General features: G+C 51.2%; 1 protein-coding gene across 5 annotated transcripts in view; it reads right to left on the minus strand.

The window, feature by feature from the left end:
- The window catches only part of TIAM1 (TIAM Rac1 associated GEF 1), a 147,001-nt gene that overhangs the window by 77,328 nt on the left and 45,690 nt on the right, over positions 1-23,983 (minus strand). Inside the window, exon 1 of one of the 5 annotated variants that reach the window (XM_056497152.1) lies at positions 17,276-17,399. The exons of the other annotated variants lie outside the window; for them this stretch is intronic. The gene's annotated coding sequence lies outside the window, so the exon portion shown is untranslated. Of the gene's footprint in view, positions 1-17,275; positions 17,400-23,983 lie in introns of those variants that run through there. 5 annotated transcript variants of the gene reach the window in all.

A 23,983-nucleotide genomic window follows, 5' to 3' on the forward strand; every position in this document is an offset into this window, starting at 1 on the left:
CAGAACAAGTGATCCCAGCAGTGATGTACCCATCTGTCTGTCAAGGGAATGCAAGGCTGGAGAGCACAGCTGAGAGATGGAACTGGGAATGACACAGGAAGAAATGGGAATTACTTTCTGCCTGCTACTCTTGATCACTCCCTACAAGAAGATGACCCATTTTCCAGAAGAGGAAAGGCAGAAGACACCTTTCCAGGAAACTGCTGCTGGAGCTGAAGATGACAAAAACTGTCATAGGAATTATGATCTGCATAAGAAACTTTGCACAAAGGTTGTGCTGAGGAGAGAATTACCTCACTCAAGTTTTTTCATGTTTTCAATGCCAAACATAAAAATGAAATGTGCTGGTGACTTGTGCTGAGGACACAAAGCTGGCAAAAGACACAGCACAGAACAGACCTTTTGCCTCCCATTGATCCCATGAGCTCCCAGTGTGACAGAAATGCCAAGAAAAGCAAATGTAAATCAAAGGATGCACCAAGCAGGACTTGCCTGGCAGAAACAGCAGTGAGTGATGCTGCAGAAGACACTGACCTCATCTGACACCACGTGCAATCCTCGTCGTGGCCAAGGTTAACACAGAGCAGACACCTTCAGCAAGAGCAAGGCCAAAGGAAGCTGCACTCCAAGAGGAGCTCTGAACAACAAAGCTGCTGTCAAATGAACACAAGCAGAGGGGCAGCAGAGCAGCCCCAGTGCAGCCAGCTGGAGGGTTCAGGGGCTGAACAGTGCCCGGACCCCTGAGCAGCCTCAGTGAGAGCCACAGGTCACAGCTGCACAGAGGGACAGAGCTTGTCCTTCCCAAACTCAAGCTGTTCCTGAGCAATAGGAAAAACACAACAACAAATCCTCCACAGTTTGGCAGCACCATAGTCGGTCCAGGTCCTCCTCTGGCTTTGCAATCTGTGGTCAATAAGAGGAGGATGCTGTTGCTGGCACACAGGAGCTGCCTGTGAGTGCTGCCAGGTGACCAGCTGCGGGGCTTGTACCTGTGAGCTCCCAACATCCTGCACAGCACGCTGCTAAAACCAGCTTCAGTGCAGTTCTCCCTTGAAAATGACTCAAAAGGTGGTGCCAGAGAAGAAGCAAGGAGAGATGTTCCAAATCCTAGAGGGAATATTTCAGCACCAGTCTCTCGCTGCCTTTTTGTGCAGTCACAGAAACAAAACACTGAGCTAAAGTATGAAGAAGTGGGATTTTTTTTTAGGCATTCTAAAATATGTGTCAGAAACACAAACTCCTCATAAAACAACAGCCATGCCTCCTCCAAATGCCGGGTTGGTGAGGTACCAGCCACACCATCAAACAGAAACAGTAAATCTGCACAGCACTTCAATGACTGGACATGGCACTCAGTGCTCTGGGCTGCTGACAAGGTGAGCATCAGGCACAGGTTGCACCCCATGACCTTACAGGTCTTTTCCAGCCTCAATGATCCTGTGATTGATATTTGCAGCAGCAGCAGCAAGTGCCACTCCATCATTTCAGTGCTTCACTTTGGCCCAAAATAGCCCTGGAAGAAAATAACCAGTTTCCTCTCTACATTTAAAGAGCAGTAGATGATTTTAGTGGCTGTGAAAGCCACTGGTATTTTCTGTGGCATCATTCCCAGTCCAAATGAAAACAAACCTGCAGTAGATGCACACATGGTGTATCTGTGGACACACTGACCAGAGTCACCCTGCCTGTGCTACAAGGGAATTACTCAGCCCACCTGAGCTCACAACAGCTCCTGAATTCACCTGAATGCCTTCTGTCCCCCAACAGAGCCACCTCCAAGCTGCAGGGACATCCAGCCTTTCTCAATAACTTCCCAGCACTGTTTTTGTCTGCATGCACACAGTGTGCTACTGCTTAAAACAGCTTTTACCCAAAAAAGGTGTTAAAAATAACATTAAGGACCAGGAATTTCCTCTTGAAAGATGCTTTCCCAGCCTCTTGAGCCAAAGTCACCAGGGAGAGGTGACTCTCCTGTGCCTTCCACTCCACCACCAGCCACAGCCACATCTCCACACTGATCCTACAGATCCAGGCCAGAAGCAGTAACTGCTTTGGAAATGAGTGGATGCATCTCAGCCACAAAGGGACTGCTGCCATTTTCAAGGGAAGTCCTCTAAAGAGGGGACAAAAGAGAGAAGCAAAGGACACCTTTACACCACAGCTAAACAAAGACCCCGTGGGTCTGCACCAGCCCTTGCATCCCTCTTTGGGAGCAATAACCTTTGTGCCACTTCAGGGGGTTTTACCTTGAAGTTTTCTGCTCTCTACTACAGAGTCTGCCCTCCAGGTGCTCTGGAGACCTCTGGATGTTTTGCCATCAAAGACAGTCTTGGTCTGAAAAGATCTCCTTATCACACATCATTGATGGGCTGTACATCCTTTCAAGTCACCCATGAGCAATGTCAAAATATTTCAAATGCAATTCCCTCCTTTACTTGTTTCCTTAGGTTTCGTCCACCACTTTTCAGAGCTGCCATACCTACATGAAAAGAGGGGGAAGGGGTTAAAAAAAACCCTGTTTTGCACATTATTATTTACAGTTTTCAATCAACTCCTATAAAATCTTTCTCAAGATGTTACTCCCTGTACATTAAAGGAGGGAGGACAGCCCTGTGCAGTGCAGGAATCAAAGCACAGCCTCGACACCGGGGCCAGATCTACATTTCAAATATTTGCCAGCACAGCTGTATTCACTGCTGTGACTGGGACATGACCTCTGACTGTGCCTGCAGAGGCCACTGCAATACAGTTACAGGAGCAAAATGATGATGTGACTTACAGTAACACATCTTTTTTTATGTCCCAAAGAAAAGCTCCTCACCGCTCTGCTGGCGTGACACAGCAACACAAACACTCCCAGTTTTTCTGGTGGCTTCCCATCTGCAGGGCTGCACCAGGGATGGGCAGAGCCCTGGGCTCTGCCAGGGAAGCAGAAGTGTCTCCCTCCTTCCCTGCAGAGTGCTGACTGCAGCCTTTTCTCCCAAAGGGAGCTGCCAAGCCTTGCACACCGGGCAGCTCGGAACAAGCCGGCACACGAGCAGCCCATGGAGCTCCAACTCCCTGCCCGGCAGCCAGGCTGCAACCGGGGCAAATTCCCTCCCTGGGCCCCCGGAGGAGTGATCAGGTTTGAAGGGGGGCACACAGAGGCAAAAAGCTCAGCCCAGCCTCTGACACCTCTGGGTCACGGCGGGAAATCTTGCTCTGCCCCGTGCACAAAACGTTCACGCCAGAAGGAGCAAAGAACCCCGGGGCAAATCTCAGAGGAACAAGACGTCATTCCTATGGCTTTTCCACAAATCATTTCCTCAGGATTCATTTTAGGATCTTTGACTCACAGCCCCCTCACTAGCCAGGCCAGCTGCCCCCTCTTGGGGTGTCCTGGCTGCAGGGAAGGCTCCTTCTCCTCTTCCTCCTCCTTCCCTGCTCTGCCCAGGAGACCCAGCAGTGACAGGGAGGAGGAGGAGGAGGAGGAGGAGGAGGAAGCAAAGAAAGTTCTCTGCCATCTCCCAGCACCACCCCGGGTCACAATCCCCATCTCATTCTCCCATTAAAACAAAAAGTGCACTTCAGAAGAAATTCTGAAAACACCCTTGTTAACAACTGACATATAATTTTTTTAAATACCTGAAATTCTCCCAGCAAAGCACCCAAAAAGCAGCAGGATACTCTCCTCCCTCTGCAAAAAGCATTCATTGCTCTGAACTGCAGGGAGCCAAAGGAAGGCAGGACAGGCTGGAGAAATCCATCCCTCCTGGTGCCATCTGTAAGGCTGCAATTAGCTACCAGTATTCCTGTAACCCTATACAGTGTAGCAAACAGAAAATCCATTAACTGGGACATTTTTGTGGGATTTCTGTCAGTTTGATTGTTTCAGTGGTTTATATTTATAAAATATACAAAAACCTGACGAGCTTCCTTTGTTCAGTGTTTCACAAAGATCCACCAACTTTCAGGGTTGAATTCCACTATAATTATTAGATTAATAATTATGTAAACAGGCAGTAAACCCACTTAAAGACAATAAAAACATTTGCAGAGTAACTTAATGTTCAGAAGGAGAGCAGAGCTCCTCCAAGCATCACCCGAAATCCCTCTGCACCAATTAATATTGGTGTATTGTTTAGCCTGACCATTTACCAGCACAGCAGGTCACGAGGGAGGAGTAATTTAAACCAGCCGTGGAATGGCTCTGAAATGAGACAAATAAACTACTGCAGTGATGGCTGGAAATGTGGTTGGAGGCCCATTTCCACCACCCCCATCCCTCGTGAGCTCTGCTTTACCTGAGGAGCCAGAATGACCTGACTGGGCAGCAGGACAGGGAAAAGGGGGCACTCAGCACACACCTCGCTCCCTGCTGGCATGGGAAAGGGCCAGCAGCATGCACCATGGGGAGGACAGCACAGGGATGTGGGTGCCACGACCAGCTCAGCCCTCTCACCTGCACCACCCCCACGGGACAGGGCTTGAGCACAGGGAACCAGGTCTGAGGTTTGGCACGTCCTCCCTACGCCCAGCTGTGGGAAAGGAGAGCAGCACTCCATTACCGCTCCTCACTCAGGCTTCAACATGCCTCAACTTATTCTCTGCCTCTTAAAAAAAACCCAAACAAGCCATGAAAAGGAATGTATAATCACCTGGCAGGGCACCTCTCTGCTCCAGCTTGCAGCCTCTGCCCCACCATGTTCCTTTCCCAGCCCAACGTGACTTGTGAAACATTTTACACAATGGGCACCTCCAACTTTACATGGGCAACAACTTCCCAGCCCCACTGACAGAACAGCTGAGGGCTCCTGACAAGGAAACCTGCCCTGATGGGATGTGGGCATGGAGCTGGAATTAAGAAGAAGTGTTTATTTGCACAGGAGATGCAGCATATGCTGCCCAAATGGTGTGTGAGTCCTCCAGGCTCTGGAGGAACCTTCCAGCACCACAAAACCCACCTGAGGAGCTGTGCCCAGCACTGCAGCACGGCTGCAGATGCAGCTTCATTTGAGGCACAAAACATTGTGAAAAACTCAACCCATGAGGCAGACAATAAGATCTGCAATATGGGAACCATGGAATCATGGTTTAGGTTGGGAGACCTTAAAGTCCATCCAGTGCCACCCCTGCCATGGCAGGGACACCTTCCACTGCCCCAGGCTGCTCCAAGCCCCATCCAGCCTGGCCTTGGGCACTGCCAGGGATCCAGGGGCAGCCACAAGGAGGGCAGAGGGATTGCAGTGAATCCTCCCAACAAACAAAAAGGCTGCAGAACTCTGGGAAGGTTCAGTGTAAGGATGTGCCCCTGCTTCCAGGGCTCAGCAGGGTTAATAACCTGCTCCTCTCACATAAATACACAATTTTGGGGCACAGGGCCCATGCTCAATAGCTCCATTTTAGTTTTCCTCCTTAAGGCCTGACTTCCAACAGCCTTCTGAAAAGGAAACAAGCCCTGGACTTGTTTGAACAAGTGTGCAACACCTGCTGCAAGCTTTTGGCTTTACTGCATTGTCTGGGGTTTGAGGTTTGTTCTTTAAAGCCCAACCTAACTGGCTTAAGAAAAAAAAAAGAAAAGCCCATAACCAGTTTCAGGAATAAGAGAAAAAGACTTCATTCATTCACTCCTTTGTTTTCAGGAAACTTACCCTGACATTTCTTTGCCAATACATCAGGAAAACTGCAGAGAATGCAAACACAGGCAGGATGGTGCTTCAAAGGGAGAAGGCACAGCCCTGCTTTGGCTCCAGTTTCTCCTGACCCAGCCTCTCTTCTGGGATATTTCTGTATCAGACAGCTCATTTTACTGGAACTCTTACCAAGAGCACAGCAGCATTCTGCCTGCCAAGTGTCATTTGCTCATGCAGGATTTCCAGAACCCATCTTCTCTTCCCCAGCAACGTGCTGTTCACCCAGGACACTGAAGTGTCACCCTGTGAGAGCTGGGCAGGGCTGGGCACTGGCTCCCAGCAGGCTCTGGGATGTTTTCATGACTGGAGCTCTGCTCCAAGAGCACAAATTCTGCAGATTCCAGCAGAGCAAGCCCCTGGCTCCAGCCTGGAGCAGGGATGGATGTGGAGCAAGGGCTGTCTGTCTGCTGCTCCCAGCTCAGATCCCCCAGCTCAGGCTTTGTCCAGAGGGGGATGAATGGAGACAGGAGGACAGCTCCCAGTCCAACCTGCCAGCCTGTGACCTCAGCCTAAATCCAATTAGCAACTGGGAGTCCCAGGGGAACACTGCTTGGAGGTTTCTCTGCTTGCACACGATCCATCCACGCAACACAGACAAGAATTATCTATCTGTCGGGGGTGGCTTTGCCCAATTAACTCATTAAGGAGTTTGGGGGCAATATCCTGCAGAATGCCACGTGCTGTGAGCAGATAAATGACATGTCCCACTGCACATGTTTCCTAACTTAGCCTGTATTTAAGGCAAGTAATAAATAACTGCACTGAACACGGCTCTTAACACCAACATAAAATTTAAAAACCCAAACATTGTGTAATTTTGTTGATTCCTTTGCTGTGCCAGTTGTAGCAGGTTGATAAATTCCCACAGAAAGGATATCATCCATAAGGGCCTTGCATGCCTCTGCTGGGACAATTTTTAGGTACTCAGCAAAAGATGATACACAACAGGTTACATGCACAACAATTGTCTGGAATTTGCACAGAGAGAAGAATAAATCAAAATAAATCCCATTTACTATCATGACAGCTAACTATAAATTTTAATTTAGCTGAAGGGATACCAAATATTGACATCCTGTACTAGACTGACCATGAAGTTTTGACTGATGCCACATGAAGCTAACCTGATGCTTAAAAAACAATTAATACATTTTTTAGCTCCACCAGCCTTAAAACATCAAAATTCTACCAATATTTTCCCAATCTGTTCAGGTGAAAAAAACCATCAACGCAAGAGTCATCCAGTTTTTTCAAGATGACAGTGCCTTTCATAAAAGAAACCAGGAGCAATGCTACCTGCCAGTAAAGTCAGTAAATAAAATTAGAACTAGAAGAGTAATAAATTCCATTTTTAATCAGGGAAAATGCCAGAAATAATTAAAAACTAACAACCCTTATAGAAGCCCAGCTGTAATATTTGCTGATGCAAAATTAAAATGGTCTTGCATTGGACTAACAAAGAGTTATATTTGGAATATTTTCAACGTTCTCATACATAAACCAGCACAGCCAACGTGCTGATACCAGAGGGAGCACAGAACTTGGTTATCTGCACCAGGCTGTGAGAAGCTGAGGCACAAGTGGTCATTTAGTCCAAACCCCCACTCAATTTCTGTAAGAATTCCCCATAACCCAGCCCAGGCACACGGTTTGAAAAGCCTCCCGCTCCCAGGGATCAAGCTCCTCACATCCATTTCCACGTAATCCTCTGAGCACTATTACAGTGCCACAATGGAAATTAAATAACAGCTTTCAAGTGCAGCTATTGAGATAATCACACCCAGCCCGGGAAGGAGCCAGCGAGCCCCAGCGCTCCCATCCCCATCCCCAGTGAAACAGCCCGTGCCAACAGGTGGCATTTCAGCCCCTGCTCTGCACTGCTCCACAACCCCAGGCTCACACAGAGCTGTCCCTGGGGAAGCCCATTTTCTGCCATTATTCTGATGGAATAACCTGCAGTACTCACATCGGGCGGGCTCACGCCCCCCGTGTTTTCCTACGCTCCAAGTGAAGGAAAACATTTTCACATATTCAACGTTTCCAGAGAACACTCAGCTCAGATGTAAGGGGATGTTTATCAGAGAAGGGCAAGGGTATTTAATGCCCATTTTCTTTCCCCCCAAGTTTCTAAATTCTAGAGGATTCTGTTCAAATTGCAAGGCAAGAATTTCAGCATGCAGCACCCCAGCTGCCTGTCAGCTTTAGTGGGTTATTCAGTGGTGAAGCTTAAGCAAAAGCTGTGTCTGAGAGAGAAGGTGCTAGATTAGGGCTCCACTCCTCAACCTAATTCCAGGGATTCACAGGCAAGTACCCAAAATCTCCCTTTTACAGTCACAAGTCCCTTTCCTGTAACACTGAAATAAAGCCAGAATAAATCACAGAATGGTTTGGGCTGGAAGGGACCTCCAAGATCACGCCTTGATCCAGGTGAGGTGCCCATGCAGGGGACGTGGTGGTGACAAATATATCCTTGGACAGCACTGGCTGTGCTCAGCACCACAAAATTCACTTTGCACCACAGAAAAGCCTCTAAAATAAAGTGAAAGGAGTCACATGCACCTCCAGAATTTGGCTGCTACATAGACTTGTGGGACCCACTCAATTACTTCGGGATAATGTTGCCATAAACTGTAGGTCAGGCACAGAGGAATATGAATCCACGGCCTCTGGCATTCCTCTACTAGGTTTAAAAAGGGAAGTTGGACAAAGATAATCCTCTTATTGCTCTGTCAATTTTACTAGCAGAGACTCTAAATGTGAAATTTGGTCCAGCATGAGCAATAAAAAAGTGATTTTCATTTCCAGACTCCCAAGAGCTCCAGGAGTTTGAGAGCTCCGGGCTTTTGAAAGCCCTTGGATGGGGAGCTGAGCAAGAGGCTGGAGAGGTTTCCACAGGAATGGACTGGATTTCTGGGACTCAGGAGGATTTTGCTCTGAGCCTCACGGCAACACCACGTCGTGGTGCCGGCTGGTGCGAGCGGGGCTGTGAAAAGCAGGAGCTGCCAAGTCTGTCCCTTCTGCGCCCAGCTCTGAGCAACGTGGGACGTGACTCACCTCCCTCTGCACACTGAGCCAGGCAAGACATTTCCTTGCCATTTAGACAATGAATCAGGAGCTCTGAGAGCAACACAGCCCCTACATGGCTTTATCTTCCTGTATGCAAAACCAGATCTTATTTTTTAAATAGAATTTGATGAAAGGGTAATTTTATATACCTGCTGAAAATGTTCTGGTCCTTGATTCCTTCTCAGAAGTATTACGTGCTGCCAAAACCTCGAGCCACAGAATATCCTGAATTGGAAGGGACCCACGAGGATGGAGTCCAGCTCCTGACCCTGCACAGGACACCCCACAATCCCATCACACTCCTGAGAAACACCTGGCCTCTCTTGGATGTGTTTTACTTTTTCCATGAATAATCAAGGCCCAAAGCAGGTTACAGAAATATCAGTGGAAGCAACAGGTAGGCAGAGGTTTTGAAAAACTGCTGCTGCTCCCTTAAGTGTCTCATTTTGGGGTTCAACGAGCAAAAAGTGCATTAAAATTTCAAAGGATTCTTGTACAAAAATAGCTCTGCACAGCTGGAGTGGCTTCAAGTGAGATGCACACTCTGATGAGCAGGTTCAAGATTGCTCTGAAAGAGCTAAGTACCTGCAATCTTGTGTGAATGCCAGGTGAGCTGAGGGAACATGGGCTGGGCAGCCATTCAAACACAGGATGATCAAACCTTGGTATAAGCATGGCACAGCCTGAGCAGGTCCTGGGGACCAGCAGGACGAGCCCCTCGACCCAGGAAACCCTGGAGCTTGGACTGGGACCACACCTCAGGGCAAGGGAGAATGTGGTCATGGGGATGGCAGGTCTGTGCCCTAGAAATGAGGCTGTCTGGACCCCAGATTAACTCCAAAGGCAAGCCCTTGTAGACTAGGGGAAAGGAAACAAGGAGAATTCTTGTCCCCCTTGTAGACAACAGCTCTCTGCAAAATGCACTGGAGAACATGGAGACTTCAGGGGAGCCTCAGGCTGGACATCAGCAGGAATTCCTTCATGGAAAGAGTGACTAACATTGGCAGGGAGGTCTGGAATTCCCATCCCTGGAGGTGTCCAAGGATGACCTGGACATGGCACTCAGTGCTCTGGGCTGGTGACAAGGCGGGCACTGGGCACAGCTTCAACCTGATGATCTCTGAGTTCTTCTCCAGCCTCAGTGATTCTGGGATTCTGTGATTCTGAGCCTGAGGAAAGGTCCCATGGGATAACAAGGCAACTCCTGCCCCCCTATGCTGGTACCCCACACGAGCAGGGAGCCAGCTTCACCTCCAGCCAAAGCAGCCACAGGAAAAGCCTGGAATGCCAGACTGCTCGTGCTGTCCCTACAGCTCTGCACGTTCTGGTCTGCAGGGGTTATTTCTTCTCTTCATATATTGATTTGCAATTTTGCCTGCCTAACCACGGGCTGCCCAGGAGCTGTGGGTCTAACTGGGCTCCCTCAAAGCCTTCAGCCCTTTCTGCCCTCAGCACCAAACATTTACTGCAGCACTCCACAGGGCACATTGTGCCAATGCTCTTCTGGTTGCTGAATTCTGCAGAAAGAGCACACTCCACTGACACGCCTCCTGTAGGTTTGCAAGTCGTTGCATCTGTGCTTTACACACAGGTGTGAAGGGCTGTGCTGTCTGCAAGTGTCTTCCTTGTGGGACACCATCCACCCCAACCACCTCAGGGGCTGTTCAGGGGCCCTGCTGGATTTATCCTGCAGTTATACCAGAGCTCAGGCTGAAACCAGAGCTCCACAGACACGTGAGGATATGTGATCCTGGGTCCAGGGGCTCACACAAGGCTGGAGCTGTTTTTCCTGTCATCACAGACTTGGGATTGGCAATTATGTAGTTTCCATCTATCTGGTGCTGGTGGGGGAATCACCATCCTGCCTCAGGCAGCAGAACAGCCCCAGCTCTCATTTCCCATGGCACCTAACAATCATAGAACCATGGAATATCCTGAGCTGGAAGGGACTCCAGGGATCACCCAGTCCAACCCCTGTCCCTGCACAGACACCCCAACAATGCCACCCTGTCCCTGAGAGCATTGTGCAAACACTCCTGGAGCTCTGGCAGCCTCAGGGCTGTGCCCACTCCCATCCTCTGGGAGAACCCTTCCCTGATATCCAACCTAAAACGCCCCTGGCACAGCTCCAGCTGTGTGGGGTCCTGTCACTGGCCACCAGAGCAGAGATCAGTGCCACCCAACAGTGGAGCCAGGTTTTTGGCAGGCACTAAGTGGGTCAGCCTCCTGCTCTCCAGCAGAACTAACAATGCATACCTGATGAGATCCCAGTCCCTGCAGCAGATTCAGAGAGACCAGGCCCCCTGTGTGACCTCCATCCATCCTGCCCAAACCTTTACCCTGTTCAGTGCCAGCCTCTCCGTGCTCCCTAACCAAACCTGAGCCTGGAAACAGAGTTCCCAGCAAGGACAGCCCTAAGGCACTGGGAAACACGAGGTTTCTCCCTCAGCTGTGATGCCCCATGAGGCTTCCAGCACACCTTCCCTGCAATGCCTCTATTTCCCAATAATCCAGGATGCAGCTCCAGCAGCCCAAGCCCTGCAGGACCTACTCCCAAAGCCATGCTCCCAAAAACCCCTTGGTTTCTCTCTTTCCACTCACCCAGGAGAACAAACCAAGGGCACTGTGATTTTCTCATGGCCCCAGACAGTCCCTGCCCATTCCCTGCATTGCCTCACAATGTTTGGAAATACAGACTCAGCTGCTGGAGCACCTACATGGATGTGCAACTTTGCCCTTCTCTTGCCTCAGCCCCTGCTGCACCAAGGCTGGAGGGCAGGTTTCAGGAGAGAGGCACAGGCTCAGCCAGGTGGGAATGGACAGCCCATGACCAGGGCTCACAGGGACATTCCCTATGGCTCCTCAACCTTCACAGAGCTCTGGGCATTTATATGAATTTCCCAACTCCAGGTGGCTTAAAACAACTGCATCTTACATCTCCTCAAAAATCTCTTATTCCTTTTAATTTGCCTTTCAAAAAGCTCTCCATAAACTCCAAACTTGAAGGTACGCTCAGGTAACCATGTCAAGCATAAAGACCTGCTTGAAGCAGTAAACAGGAGCTGAAATGTCATGGATTCATTCAGGTGCCTCCAGGAATGACAGCTCCAAGGAACACATCACACAGGATGACTTTCCAAATTTTTAAAAACCGGGCTGGTAAATTACAGTGATTTATCACTACACAACAAAGTATACACACACACAAAAGCGCTTCCCAGAAAAAGATTACCAAGCAATCATCCAGATGTTACTGAAGCATTAAGATTAATTTGAAAAAAAATCAGCAAGGAACTGACTCCCACTGACTTTTTATTGTCATAAATTCTATCCTGCAGCTTCCAAGAGAACTGAGCTGTGCATTATGCCTCAAGTCTCACTGGCTGTGTGTGTTTCTGGTGCCTCTGCTGCCCACCTCACACCTCTTCCAGCAGCATCCTCTAACTCACCATGGGGGCCATGAGAGTCAACAAAAACACAACTTTCCTCCCACTTCAGAGAAAAAAAAAAAACCACCAGATTTTCATTGTTGCAAAAGAAGAAAGAAAAGGCTCCTTTGTTACTGCTAATAAAACACGTCAGTCATTTTTCACCAAAACAACCCCTGGCATGTGTTACACATCACCTGCAGGGAAAGGCACAGGATGCCTGACAAAGGCTCTCAGCCACTGCTTCAATTCCCTGCTCAGACCTGCAGCCATCACTGGTCCATCACACACACCCCTGGAAACCTGGAGCATTCCAGGCTCCAGCTCCTGCCCAGGGCCTCTCTCCTGGGATCCCAACAGGAGAGGAGGGAAACCAAGGCAAGGGGAAGGAGCCTGTGAACAGCTGAGGAGCCCTGGGGAAAGCTGGCAGGGCCAGCCACAACCTCTGGCTTGGGTCTTCCAGGTGCCCATCCCTGGAGGTGTCCAAGGGAACACTGGCCATGGCACTCAGTGCTCTGGGCTGGTGCCAACGTGGGCATCGGGCACAGCTTGGACTTGCTGGCCCCAAAGATCTTTTCCAGACTAAAAGATTCTGCGCTTCTGGGAGGTGGCTGCACCCAACTCCCCTCCCTGCTCCCAACTCACCTCCCTGCTCCCTTCCCAGGGGTGGCCTTGCACAATGGGGAGTCTTTGTCTCCCTTTGGGTGTCAGAGGGCCCGGGGCACACTCTGAATGCACCTTCCCCACCCAGGGTAGTGCAAAGGAGCAGCAGAGCAGTCCCAGCTGGGAAGCAGACAGCAGAGGCTCTTTGCTCTCCCTGTCAGAGGGACAGGGCTGGGAGCACAGGGGGATGTCTGCTCACCCAGGAAAGCAGGACACCAGGGTTTCTGAGTGTTACAGCAGTCTGTAATATGGGAAGCCAAGCTGCTGGGAGGGTATTTCAGCACTGCCTCTGGGCAGTGTAAGGTGAGCAGGGAGATCCTGACATCTCCCAGAAACACGGGAAGAAGGTATTCACACAAAATCTACACACTTCCCTTCTTCTGCACAACTTCTGCTATTTCAGAGACCCCAAAACCACTTTCTGGCTTTGGACAAGATGCTACAGGAAAGATCTGGCAACTTCCCCAGCTCCTGCAGCTCTGCCTTGCTGGTGCCCTACACTGCCCAAATTCAGGGAGCCTCAGCTTCGGAGGGGTCACCCTCAGTGCCCAACAGCTCCAGCACTGGCTGAAAGGGACATTTCCCTCCACCAACAGGAAAAACACCTTTCATAAAGACACTGCTATTCCAGAGCTGGCTCTGCACTTGTTATCCAGTATCACATCCCCTCAACAAGTGACTCATTCTTCTGCACCTCATAGGAGACACTCAGCCCATCGCTTCCAAATTGTTTTGAAGGGAAAATAGAAATGGAAATGCAGAGCAGCTTTCAGAAGAAAATAACTGTTTCTGCCTCTTCAGAAACAAACACAACTGCTCCCAAACCCACTGGCACCCCAACACCTGCAGAAGAGCACACTCATTGTGATTTCCACATTCCTGTGTCCACATGGCTCATTTTTGGGCAATGTCCCTGCCTGCAAGCACTCATGTCCTCCCAGCAGGATGTACGTGTGCAGGGTGATTTGTGGTCAGCCCCAAATCAGCTTCCAGAGGTGCTGCTCACCTCACTCCCTGTAACTCAGGGGCACCTCTGGTGATGCAATTTATCCTGTACCAGTCTTGCTGCAGTGGCACCATGGCACATTTTCCATGCTCCTCCTGGCAGCAGGCACACAGTCCTGCAGCCCAGCAGCCACCTGTTAAACTCTGTTAACAGCACTAGGAGCCTGAGCTCCTAATCACCCCATGGAATCATGCAGTTGTTACAGCTGGAAAAGGCCTCTAAGACCGTCGAGTCCCACCATGGGACATCTGCTCTAGACACCACTACAAAGTGCCAGAGTTGAACCACTGCTGGTGTCCCAGTCTCCAGCCTGCCAGCCCAGAGCTTGTTGCTGGGAAGACCAAAGGCAGAAAGCAGAGTGGGAACTGCTGTGGGAGTCTGAGCCCCTTCCCAGGAGCAGAGCTCTCCTGGGCTCAGCCTGCAGGTCCTGCCTGATGGGCACCCCCTTCTCCTGCCCAGATCATTCCTTTGCTTGGCTTTACGAGGGCTTTTCAAGCTGCCTGAGAACACCACATCCCAGCTCCCATGGAAAGCCTAATTGGAAGCCTCAAAAAGCAATTACACTAAAAGCACTCTGCAGTGAATCAAGTACCTGTCTGGCAGCCCCAGCGCCGGCTCACGGGGCTGTGCCTCTGGGACACGGGCACACAGGAAGGCTTTGCACGTGGAACAGCACAGCAGCTTCCCCTGCAAGGCAGCAGGGGCAGGCAGGTCTCACCAGCACTGCCCCTTCCCCACATCCTCTGCCCCATCCCACCGGGAACACCAACACAGCGAGGCTGCTGCCCCAGGGAAAGGATGTCATGTCTGCTTCCAGCCCACTTACAATTTGAGATGTCACCACCAATAGAAACCCCATTCTGGTTCTAGAAACCCCTAACTCCTGTGCCCTATGCCTTGTGAGGCACAATAAAAACAAACATCTATGTGATAACTGCCCCTGTCACCCCCTGCTTCTGCACTGCTTGTGGCACAGCTGGGCTAATCCCATTCCCACTGCTCTGCATTCTGACCTCCTTAAACAACCCCATCTGAGGATGTTAAAACACTCCAATCTATAAATAATGTATTCCCCTCATCCAGCAATGGATTACTGGGCCATAAAACTCCCTGGAACGCTCTGCACAGTCTCCAGTTTAACGAAATAACACCCAGGAAAACACATCAGTAGAGACTCATCCTCCTTGATGAATTCCTGCAAAGATTCGATGCCGCTGTTACTTTTGCACTGGATTTTTCTTTACAATTCATTATTTAGAAGCTGGCATTTTATTCTAGTGCCCTTTTTTTACCCTCATCAAAGACCCTTTAATTTTTTTGAGCTAATAACCCTCACAGCTGAGAGAAGACCAGTGCTGGGGACCTCACCAGAGCCAAAGGGAAGCAATGAGGTCTCGCTGCTTGACACACACAGTGAGATCACAGTTTAGACCCAAGCCAGCCTGTTGTCCCGAGCAGGGATCTCCTGCCCCAGCTTCTGGCAGGAGGATTCCCAGGCATTCCCTGGACCAGTCCAGGTCACTGATCCTGCAGGGAATTAGCTGTGTTTTCCTGGGGGTTTGTTTCCAAACAACCATTACCTACAACTCAAGCCACAGTGTGTAACTTCATTAGAGACAAACAAATCTGCTCCAAACACTGCAAAATCAGTGCTCCTTGTCAGCACCAATTCCAGCAGGAGTCCTACCACTGACTTCCCAGAGCAAAAGCATAAAGCTCAAGCAAACACTTCAATGATGCAAATTTGTGGTTTGGCAGATGTTTTTCTGTCAGGCATTTTGGAAAAATCAAGTGTTTCTACCTCAAAACAAGTTAGAAACCAGACAGGCACCCTTTAAAGAGCAAGTTCCCCAGGAAGCAAAACCAGGCCTGCCACATTTGGGCACCGATCCCTCAGCCCCGCGTGCCGTGCTTAGCACAGCAATTTTCCACACCTTTTCCATAATGCACAGATCACTTTTAACTCTGAAAGGATGGGGAAAAACAGGCGAGCCAGTGACACCCACCAAACCTGCTCGCTTCGTTCCACAGCACCGATCACGTGTGGAAATGTAAATCCCTCCTGCAATATTAAAACACCATCCAAGGAGCCAACAGCCAGCTCAGCAATGGGGCTCTGGTATAGGAAACAAAACCATGAGAGCACATTTCCAACAGCTCCAGAGTGACTTAATTCCCAGAAAAAGGTATGCACTATCCCTTGCTCTGCCCCGGAGGGTTACTCATGGCTGATGGGCTGCACAGCTCTGAGTCAGGGCTGAACCCTGCCCTGGGACGGTGAGCCCGTGTCCCTCGGGAGCAGGAGCCATCCCCAGCATGGCCACAGCAGCCCTGGGGACAGCAGGACAGGACAGGGACATCCCCCAGAGCACAGGGCCAGCAGACAGAGAGGCCACTCCGTGCTCAGCCCTGATGCTTAGTCACAGTAATTGCAGGGCCAGGGCTCTGTGCTCACATTTCCTGTCACCAACCCAAGAATTAGGCAATTTAGATTCAGAGATAGCAGCCGGGATATTAAATAACTTGATAAGCCATCGCTGAAGAAACCAGGAGGAAAATGAGCGGCTCCCTATGGATGAAGTTCCCCCAGTCCCAGCTCCACAGTGCTCCCAGATCTTTGGGAAGTGTGAGCCCCCCCAGCAGGGCAGCACTGCCCCTCACTGCCTGCCAGCTCTCCCCACCTCGCAGAGACACCCAGCAGAGCTGCAGTCAAGTTGAAACCTTTCACGGGGCTCATTTTCAACAATTAAAGAGCGTGGCAACCTGTAATTATGGAAAATAAAGCCAGACAGCTGGAGAAGGGAACATCTTTAGTCAGTAACATGATACTACATTTTCTCTCTTAGGGAATTCAGCTATGAATCCCAGCTCCCATTCAATCACTTCGAGCCCTCAGTGCCTGGGCAAGCAGTGAAAAAAATCAAACAGCACTTGACAATCTAACTAAACACAACTCAGAGAAAGCAACACCTCTATCCACAGCGGGGAAAGACAGGAACTGGGAGAGGAAAGCCTTCCTGGACACACAGCATCAGGCAGCCCGACAGTGCTAGAGCCCCGAACGCGTTCCCCAGGCTGATCCCAGCCCTGGACACGTTTCCCAGGTTGATGCCAGTCCCATACGTATTTCCCAGGCTGATGCCAGCCCCGGACACATTTCCCAGGTTGATGCCAGCCCCAGATGTGTTCCCCAGGCTGATGCCAGCACCAGACATGTTTCCCACACTGATGCCAGCCCCGGACACGCTCCCCAGGCTGATGCCAGCCCCAAACACGTTTCTCAGGTTGATGCCAGCCCCGGACACATTTCCCAGGTTGATCCCAGTCCCGGACACGCTCCCCAGGCTGATGCCAGCCCCAAACACGTTTCTCAGGTTGATTGCTGCCCCGGCTGCGCGGCTCCCCCTGCCCGGCGCGCAGAGCTCCCGCACAGCCCTTACCGCTCATCATCAGCAGCACAAACATCTCTGCCTCCCGTGCTTCCCGAGCCCCCGCTGCCGCTAACAGAAAGGAGGAAGCGCCAGCATTTCATTCCCCTTCTGCTCCGGAGTGGGTGTAACTCGCCAAGTTTCACGCTGAGATGAGATGGGTCAATTGGGTGTGTTTGAAGGTTTGGGGTTTTGCCATCCCTCCCTTCCTCCCTCCCTCCGTCTCTTCCTCCCTCCCTCTCCTGATTAATTCCTCCCGTCACAGGCTTCAGACGAGCTGCCACTCAACCCCGCCGGCTCCTGAAATCTGAATTCCTAAGGACATCCCTCCGGGGTGGCTTTAACTCAGCAGCGCTGCAGAGGAGCCAAGAACCGGATCCCGAGCCAGCCACGGAGGGAACGCTCCGGCACTGCGAGCGCACCGGCTCCTCGGCATTCTGCCGTGTTTGCAGGCACCAGACACAAAACAGAACATTCTGACCTGCTCTGTGCCTCTTGCCTCTGCCCCACGACCCCGAGGGTTCCCCTGGGTACCTCTCTGGGTGGTGCTTCTGGGGAGGACCATTAAAAACACACCCACAGGTGCGGGAGGGTTTCCAGGATCGGGAACTCCAGGGAATTAGGAATTACGCATAGATCTGGTTTTACTTAATTCCCTACTTCCACTTAACTGTCTCTGGATTAAGACTCGAGCAGCAGCACCCTCCAGACCAGGGCTGGCTAATGGTTGCTATAAATAAGAAATACCATCGCAAAACCCAATCCATCTGTGTTTATCCCCCAACTTCTCCCATCTTGCCTCTGCGCCACACATATGGGACATGAAAAACAGGTATGAAACTGCTCTGAAAAGGAAGCAGACAACACAGTAAATACTCTTTACAAGCAGAAATCAAATTAATCAACAAATGAACATTTACAACTCTGTGTGATACTTCACAAATCCCGAGTATTGAGCAATAACTGTACCCTTACAGTCCCGCCCTCTGCAACCCAGCAGTGACCACAAGTTGGGAAAAGGACAGAACCGTGAGGAAAAGAATAAAATAAAACAGCAGATAGTATGTGCAGGAGCCCAGTTCTGAGTCAGGGCTGGACACGCTGCTGTGGGACTGAAAGGATTCAACAGCTGGAGTGGGGCTGTGGGGTTCCACATGCCCACGTGCTGCGGGTGCAGAGCAAGGGAGGAGATGATTCTATTTTGGGACAAGGTATCAGAGAAGCAATTTGACATGGCACAGCCATCCTTACAGCCCCCGTGACCAGGAACAGGAGTGAGCAGTGAGTTTGAGCCCACTTCAAACAGCACCTTGGGTTTAACTTCTCATCTCAGCGCTCGCAGTCTCAGATGTTTCCGACAGATCCACCCACGCTCAGCACGAGGTCCCCCCGTGACCGCAGGCACACCCCAGAAACACCAGAGTGCCCCACCCTGGCAGCAGAAAGGGCTGAAGGAGGGATGGGATCAGACACTGTTTGCACTGGGGAGCACCAAACAATCCTCAACATTATGGTGAATTTAAACCCTGAGTGAGCCAACCAACAGCTCCCGTCTCCAGGACAAACAAATGGGGGAGCAGCTCTCAGCGCTGGGAACTCGCAAACCCCGAGCGGACGAGCAGGTTTGGCGAGCCACGAGTGACTCACAGGGTGATGAGGGCTGCTGCTGCTGCTGCTGCTGCTGCTGCCCTGGGTCCGCTCGGGCACCGCCACCTCCGGCCCGCTGGGACAGGCCAGAGCTCCCACACTGCCCAGTGGGGACATTGCCATGGGGATGGGATTGTAACCATTGGAGCAGGATCACTGCCATGGGGATGGGATTGTAACCATTGGAGCAGGATCGCTGCCATCAGGATGGGATTGTAACCATTGGAGCAGGATCACTGCCATCGGGACAGGATCCTTCCCATCGGAGCAGGATCACTGCCATGGGGATGGGATCGTTCCCATCGGAGCAGGATCATTGCCATGGGGATGGGATCCTTCCCATCGGAGCAGGATCATTGCCATGGGGATGGGATCCTTCCCATCGGAGCAGGATCACTGCCATGGGGATGGGATCCTTCCCATTGGAGCAGGATCACTCCCACCGGGAAGGGATCGCTCCCATCGGAGCAGGATCACTTCCATTGGGACAGGATCGTTCCCATTGGAGCAGGATCACTCCCACCGGGAAGGTATCGCTCCCATCGGAGCAGGATCATTGCCATCAGGATGGGATCGCTCCCATTGGAGTGGGATCACTGCCATGGGGATGGGATCATTCCCATCGCTCCCATTGGAGCAGGATCACTGCCATTGGGACAGGATCGTTCCCATTGGAGCAGGATCATTGCCATCGGGACGGGATCCTTCCCATCGGAGCAGGATCATTGCCATGGGGATGGGATTGTTCCCATCGGAGCAGGATCATTGCCATGGGGATGGGATTGTTCCCATCGGAGCAGGATCACTGCCATGGAGACGGGATCGCTCCCATCAGAGTGGGATCACTGCCTTTGGGATGGGACTGTTCCCATCGGAGCAGGATCACTGCCATGGGGATGGGATCGCTCCCACTGGAGTGGGATCACTGCCATGGGGATGGGATCATTCCCACCGGGACAGGATCCTTCCCATCAGAGTGGGATCATTCCCATTGGGATGGGACCGCTCCAGTGGTGCAGCCTCGTGGGGCGGACACAGCACATACCTGTATACAGGAGCTGTCAGCTCCCACAGACACAGCAACCACGTTGCCACACTCCAAAGGAGGAACAGGTGCTTACTGTGACAGACTGGCAGTGATGGATTTTCAGACGGTCTGGAGCAATTTTCAGATTCAGAGGGCAACAGGCAGCACCACCTTCTGCCACCAGTGCCAGGGCCACCTGCACCCTGCCACAGCAGTGTGGGGCATCTCTTCCTGCTAACCTGCTACCCAGAGCAAACCCCTGGCATGGCCACAACTCCCAGGAAAGCATGAGCAGCTGGCAGAAAGCTTCAGGCATTGGAGTAACCACTGGCAGGTTTTAAATCACAGAATTATTTCATTGGAAAAGACCTGTGAGGCCATCGAGTCCCAGCTGTGCCCAGTGCCCACCTTGCCCCAGAGCACTGAGAGCAGCACTGCCAGCCCTGGCCCCGCTGTTACACTGGCACACACCCTTTTGATGTGGGCTTGCTCCCAGGGCACGAGCCAGCTTGTGTAAACAGCTGTGCTCTCCTGTGCCAGCGAGGAACTACCAGAACCTGTTTGGAGACAGCCTGGCACATCCTGCCCGAAACAGCACAGAGACAGCCAGGCCAGCTCCAGCAGCCACCCAGCAGCTTCAAGAAGTGGCCATGAGCTCAGCCCTGCAGCTGGGCACAACATGGCCCTTCCCTCCTCAGCCCAGTAACAATACCACTGGGAAAACCTCTTTTCCTTCCATCCTTCTGGCAGGATGGATCCCACCAGTCTGGAGAAGACTGAGGTCACACCTCAATGGGGGATGCAGCTCTTCCTGAGGGGCAGCTTTGATCTCCACTCCCTGTGACAGGGACAGGACCTGGGGAAAGGCTGGAGCTGTGTCAGGGGAGTTAGGCTGGATATCAGGATCAGGTTCTTCCGCTGCCCAGGCTCCCCAGGGAATGGGCACTGCCCCACGGCTGCCAGAGCTCCAGGAGCGTTTGGACAGAGCTGCCAGGGCTGCCCAGGGTGGGACTGTTGGAGTGTCTGTGCAGGGACAGGCTGGATTGGATGGTTCTTGTGGGGCCCTTCCAACTCAAGACATCCTGTGATTCTATGAACCTACCAGGGAGCCCACAGGCTCTCCCAAACATCGAGCTGAGACATGGAGACCCCACCAGAGAGCCCAGAGAGAGGTCCCACAAGACAGCACTTCTCTGAGGTGAAAGGAAGGGAGACACAATCCAGGTCTATATCCTGCAGAAAGGAGTGTTTATCAACCCTAATTAACATCCTGGGCCTCTCACACCCTGGCACACCTGCTAATTAGCACACATGAGTTAATATCATTTTAACAATGGATTAGCACTTGGGGCAGAAAGAAGGGAGTCACTTCAGCACAGTGACTCACCCTGAGCACAGCAGGAAGGTGAGATACGAGCAGCATCTGCCTGGCTCACACAGGGCTCTGCAGACCGTATCTCCTTAACTAAGGCTTACTTTACAAAGCCAAGGTGCTTCAAAAATTCATGATTGTATCTGTCTTATTTTTCACCTGCACACGCAGGTGGCCGTGGAGGAGCGTTCTGTCTCCACCACCCAGACACCTGGAGCCACTCGGGTCCTTCTGCCAGTCATGGTGGAGTTCCTGGGGTGATTATCACCCACTCTGATCAGCACATCCAGGACATGACCTGGAGCCCACCAGCCCCTAATCACCTGTCAGGGACATCCCCAGGGGAACTCCAAGGAGCTGATATCCAGGGCCAGCTTCGGTGCTTCTCCAAGCATCCCACAAGCACAGACGGTGCTCGCAGGAATTGGGCACGCCTCACCGGGACATTAGTGCCCTTTTCCACGGAATCCTGGAAAACCTGCAGCCCCACACATGTAAGCTGGCCTTCAAGGCTCTCTGTGGATGAGGTGGCCAAGCCCTGCACTGGCTTTCACCCCAAATCCCACCCCTCATGCCTGTGTGGCCTCATGCACCTGGCAGGAGCACAGGGCGGTCTCTGGGTAGCAGGGCACACTGACTCAAGACACCTTGTATTCAATCATAAACTGAAGAAGAAAGCTGGCTTAGCTTGCATTATTTTTTTTTTTAAACCTCAGCTTTCAAACTGGATATCTGTGTTGCAGCACGGATGGAAAGCCATCACACCACCATCAGAATTGCTTCTACTCCCTCAAATTGACATCTAACACTGCCTGCCTTCACTCTGCCCAACAAAAACCTGCAAGCCAACCCCTGGCAATTACAGAACATTAATGCCATGAAAAATTATACTGGGCTCAATGTATCCACACTCCCTGCTATCAGAAAGATTTTCTCAGCCTCATGTTTCTATTTGGGATTAGGAAGGGAGTTGTGAAAGGCAAGTATTGTTCAGTCACAAATAGTTCCCTTTCAGCCTCTACAGAAGTCAGGTAATGAATTACAGGAGTTTTTTTTCCCTTTGGAGAGGTCAGCAGATATATCAGCTCCTGGGAAAGCTGATCCCTGCTGTTTGGCTACAGGGGAGCTGGAAAAGGCTCCTAATGATCTCCAGGGAGTGGATGCTGGCAGCGAGCCAGCACCTTGCCTGTGGAACCCAGACAAGTGACAAGAGGCAGGAACCACCTCTGGCCCGAGCACAAGTTCAAATTTAAGGTTTGCATTTCAGGGCACTCTCACACCAATGTGGGCACTCTGCTCACACACACCCAAGGAGCCTCCAGAGCTGGAAGCAACTCACAAGGGCCACCCAGCCCTGCCCAGACCCCCAACAATCCCACCCTGGCATCCCTGGGAGCGTTATCCAAAGGCTCCTGGAGCTCTGGCAGCCTCGGGGCTGTCTCGTCACCTCACGGGCAAGGGCTCAGCCAGAGCTTAACAAAACAGGGACTGCTTCCTTTTTCTTCCTTTTGCCAGGGGAAGGCTCAAGGAGGAACATTTTATTCAAGACCTCTAATGCAAACATCTCCTCTCTTTTTTTTTTTTTAACTAGGCAGTAGCTGCTGTCATTTTCACGCTGCGTTCTGACACACTTCCACCACATCCCTGCCAATAGTTTTAATTTCATTGGAAAAATCAGCTCTGAGCGAGAGTGACAAGCTGCACGCTGGTGATGATGCTGTCAAGTGATGGATAATGTAGGTTTACTTCAGCTGTCAAAACTTTTCAATGCTAAAAATAGGTATCACAAGCTTGTGGACTCACTGCACTGAAGCATTCAACACACAGGATATTGACACCCTCAGAAGGGCCCAAAGCCACTCACAGCTGAGTGAAACCAGCAATGTGTGATGGACAGCAAAGGTCTCTGAGTTTACTTATTTGGAGAAGAGAAAAACAACACCCTACAGGATGAAATCTCATATCCAGGCTGGCCAAAGAAAAGACAAGATGCTGCACACACACCACGAAAGGATGCAAACCCAGGCAAAGACAGGGAGAAAGAAAAGGAAAGGCTTAGAGAGAAAACCCTGTACCCTGTTATCCCAGCTCTTGGTCCAGTCCCACGGAAGGGGAGGGCAGAGATCTTCCCCTGGCAGCTCCTTCCTTCCTGCCTGTCATCCCTCACGGCCCCTGCCCAGCAAGGAAGAGCACAGAGCTGTGAGGCTGGAAGGATGGGAAAGCAGGAAAAAGCAAGGGGGTTTGCCAGAGGGATGAGATTTCCATGGGAGGAGTGAGTGCTCCCCAAGCAGTGACCCATGGATGGACACAGGCAGCAGCTCACCAAGGGGGTCAGGGGTCTTGTGGGTCAGGTGGAATAGGAGGAGGGGGATAAATTTACAAACCAAATCCAGCTTTTTTTATTCCCTCTGAGGCACTGGGATGACAAGCACAGGCAAGGCTGTCCCTACATTAGGCCAATATTTATGGCAGAAACAAAACGAAGCGTCATAGGGAATCACTAATTAGATGTTATCATAACCCTGTATATAACTGAAGCAGCACTCTGATGTGCTTAGTAAATAATTAGCAAATTAACTTTCACAATGCCCCTCCAAGGCAAGTATTATCCCCATCTCCTGCATGGCCCTGATGGAAAAAAAAAAAGAGTTTGGGCAGATTGTTCCCCTGCCCT

Source organism: Oenanthe melanoleuca, chromosome 1, assembly GCF_029582105.1.
Source record: "Oenanthe melanoleuca isolate GR-GAL-2019-014 chromosome 1, OMel1.0, whole genome shotgun sequence".
Lineage (NCBI taxonomy): Eukaryota > Metazoa > Chordata > Aves > Passeriformes > Muscicapidae > Oenanthe > Oenanthe melanoleuca.